The sequence below is a fragment of the Eumetopias jubatus genome, unplaced genomic scaffold (genome assembly GCF_037043125.1).
Source record: "Eumetopias jubatus isolate StellerSeaLion01/CBP00866 unplaced genomic scaffold, mEumJub1_p1.0 scaffold_3, whole genome shotgun sequence".
NCBI lineage: Eukaryota > Metazoa > Chordata > Mammalia > Carnivora > Otariidae > Eumetopias > Eumetopias jubatus.
The window spans coordinates 122,944,982-122,948,659 of NW_028274809.1; the positions used below are offsets into that span (position 1 = coordinate 122,944,982).

General features: G+C 45.8%; 1 pseudogene; it reads left to right on the plus strand.

The window, feature by feature from the left end:
* Window positions 1-430: 430 nt before the first annotated feature.
* On the plus strand, window positions 431-1,179 carry LOC114211186 (ferritin heavy chain pseudogene; annotated as a pseudogene).
* The last annotated feature ends 2,499 nt before the right edge of the window (window positions 1,180-3,678 follow it).

The following is a 3,678-nucleotide window of genomic DNA, read 5'->3' on the forward strand; positions in this document are numbered from 1 at the left end:
GGCAATGAGTCAAATGCAGAGGGATGGTTTGCTAAAAATAAAAGAAAATAAAATGGTCTTTTCGAAAACTAGAAATTCTGATGATGCCAAATGTCAGCAAGGATGCGGGTCAACGGTCTCTTTTATTTTGCTGGTGAGGGGTTTGCTGTTACATTATATGGGAAGCCATTTGGCATTATCTCTCGGTGTTGAACATTTGCCTTCCCTTTATTTCAACAGCTCCGCCCCAGGAATATACCCTAGAGGGACTCTTGCACATGTGCCCAGGAAATAATGTGGTATGATGTTCATAAAAACACTTCGTAAGACACAGTCTCCGCCGAGAGTCGCCGCGGTTTCCTGCTTCAACAGAGCTTGGACGGAGCCCGGCGCTCATCCCCCACCCGGGCCGACCGTTCAGAGCCAGCCCTCCGCCATCTCTTCGTCGCGCCCTCGGACCACTTCAATGCCCCCGCCGCCGCTCGCCGCCGCCATGACGACCGCGTCCCCCTCGCAGGTGCGCCAGAACTACCACCAGGACTCGGAGGCCGCCATCAACCGCCAGATCAACCTGGAGGTCTACGCCTCCTACGTCTACCTGTCCATGTCTTACTACTTTGACCGCGATGATGTGGCTTTGAAGAACTTCGCCAGATATTTTCTTCACCAATCTCATGAGGAGAGGGAACATGCTGAGAAACTGATGAAGCTGCAGAACCAACGAGGTGGCCGAATCTTCCTTCAGGATATCAAGAAACCAGACTGTGATGATTGGGAGAAGGGGCTGAATGCAATGGAGTGTGCATTACATTTGGAAAAGAGCGTGAATCAGTCACTGCTGGAACAGTACAAACTGGCCACTGATAAAAGTGACCCCCATTTGTGTGACTTCATTGACTCATTACCTGAATGAGCAGGTGAAATCCATCAAAGAATTGGGTGACCACGTAACCAACCTGCGCAAGATGGGGGCTCCCGAATCTGGCATGGCAGAGTATCTCTTTGACAAGCACACCTTGGGAAACAGTGATAGTGAAAGCTAAGCCTTAGGCTGTCTTCCCATAGCCACAAGGGTGGCTTCCCTGGGCACCAAGGCAGTGCATGCATGTTGGGGTTACCTTTACCTTTTCTATAAGTTGTACCAAAACATCTACTTAACTTCTTTCATTTGTACCATTCTTCAAATAAAGTAATTTGGTACCCAAAACAAACAAACAAACAAAAAAACCACTTCGTAAGAGCAAAAAGTTATAAACACCCAAATGCCCACAAACTAATGAATAGATAAATAAAATATGGAATATTATTTGGCAGTAAAATGAAATACTGATGCAGGCTATGACATAGATGAGCCTTGAAAACATTTTCCTAACGAAAGGAGCCAGACACAAAAAGCCACATATTGCATGACTCCATGTACACGCTATGATCAGAATAGGCCAATCTCTAGAAACAGAAAGTAGATTGGTGGTTGCCAGGGGCTCAGGGGATTGCAGAGACTAGTAAGCCACTGCTAGGGGGTATATACAAAATTTCCTCTCAGTGTAATGTAAATGTTCTAAAATTGACAGTTGTGGTGTTACACAACTCTGTGAATAAACTAAAAACCATTAAAGGGCATGTTCTCAATAGGTGTCTTGTGTGATGTGTGAATTATATCTCAATAAAGCTGTTTACCAATAATCCCCCAAATGTCCTCGAATAGGAGAATGAATATGTATTGTATATAGATTTATATAACAGAAAATTGTGTAACAATAAAAAAATGAATGAACCACAGTTATATGCATCAGCATGGGTGAATGTTGGCCACATTGGTGTAACATTGGCTGGTAACCTCGAGTGAAAAAAAGCAAGACCCAGAAACTACAGAGAGCCCACAACTCTTCTTATAAAGTTCACAAAGTCAAACTAAGCAATCTATTATTTAGGTGCATATATGTGGGATAAAACAACAGCAACGGAAAACAAAACGAGGGAATGGATAAATATGATAGATAAAAATGGGAGCTCTGGGGTGAGAAAGCAGGGGAGAGGGATACTGAAGGACCAATGGTAATAGCATATCACGACTGACAAATGTTGATATGTCACATTCTGTGGCCCCGAATGCTATTAACAATTGATGAACAATAATAGCATTATACTAAAACTGGAACTGTGTTGGTCAATCTGTGTGCTTGGTATCTTATTTAATCTTCATCAGACCCCAATGAGATAGGAACTATTGTTGTGCCCACTTCATAGATAGGAAACTGAGATTTAGAGATGTCACACAAGTAGCATGTGGTGGACCCTAGCTCCGATTCCCTGCTCGTCAGACCCAGAGCCCTTGAGGTTGCTCTACCCTCTCCTGAACCCCCATCACCCTTTCCAGTCCTCCCCACAGGACAGCAGCTCAGACTGTGCCTGGGCCCATCAGGCCCTGGAGCAGGATACCACCAGTGGGATCTGGGTTAGCCATGGACACAGCGCTGAGGAATTTCCTGGCAGAGAGTCAAAAAGAATGGCTATTTGTTTGGGAAATGCAAATGACAATGAATCATGCGCTAATTCAGGGACATGATTAGAAACTGCTTCGAGGACAGATAAACCTTCTAGGAAGCAGAAAATGAGGTGCAGAAAATTAGTGATGGCCAAGCCTCTGCACCCAGTTTCTGGGGCCGAGTGCTGAAAACCATGGATCTCCATTCAAAGGCGCTTCCAAGTGGCCCTTGTCCCTTTCTGTTAGATCTAGCCTTAGTCCATTCTGGAATGAGGTTGAAGAATTAAGTGGCAGCTATTGAGCTGCCATCTGCATTCAAGCTCACCTCAGGGATCATCTCCTTTCTGGTCCTCATTAACTGAGAAGGTGCTCAACTGGTCTGCGCTTCTCATCCACACACGGGAAGTGCCTTTGAAGAAGCTTCAGTGAGCTTTAGCATCCTCCTCAGCAACAGTGGAGGGCTTTGTCAAATAAAATGCTCTGGCCAGATTAGAATATCAAGTAGGGAAGGGTAGGGGGTAGCAGCAGGGGTGGAGGGAAGGAGTCTTTCCAGGCACTTGTTCACCAATTCTCTTTGGATAAGTTCAGTGTTTCATGTGCGTTGTCAACCCACACACCTCTTAAAATACTTTAATTTCTGTTTTGAAAAGAGGGCAGGAAGAACTTTTGTACAACACCTCAAGGAACAGGCATTGAAAGACCCTAAGGGCATGGTCCCTGGGGTGGCCTCTCTGCTGTTCCACACTGTGTCCTAGGAGCAGTCCACACTCTGAGAGCAAAGGGAACACTTTGTGGAAGGAGAGAAGGCAAGTCTTCTAGGGCACTGAGACACCAGATCACAATCTCAGAAGCGAAGAAGTTGACCCACAGGTCAAGCCGTAGGTCGCTGACTATATCGGCCAATCAGTTCCCAGTATGAAATAGTCCTTATGAGCAAAATAGTAGTCCGAGTCCTTATCCTCAAGAACCACAAGGCAAGGGTCGCTTCTGCATCCCCAGTCAAGACTCATAAGACCTCCACCATCCCCCTGGAAAGCAGATACCCCGGACTTCAGAGTGCAGGAAACATTCTCATAGAGTACAAAGCGGTATCTGCTTCTTTGACACCATTTCTGCACCGTTAAAGTTTTACTACTGTTTCTGTTTTGGGCATCTGAGTTACAGAAGTTGCAGTGCAGAGGGCGCCTGGGTGGCTCAGTCGTTAAGCGTCTGCC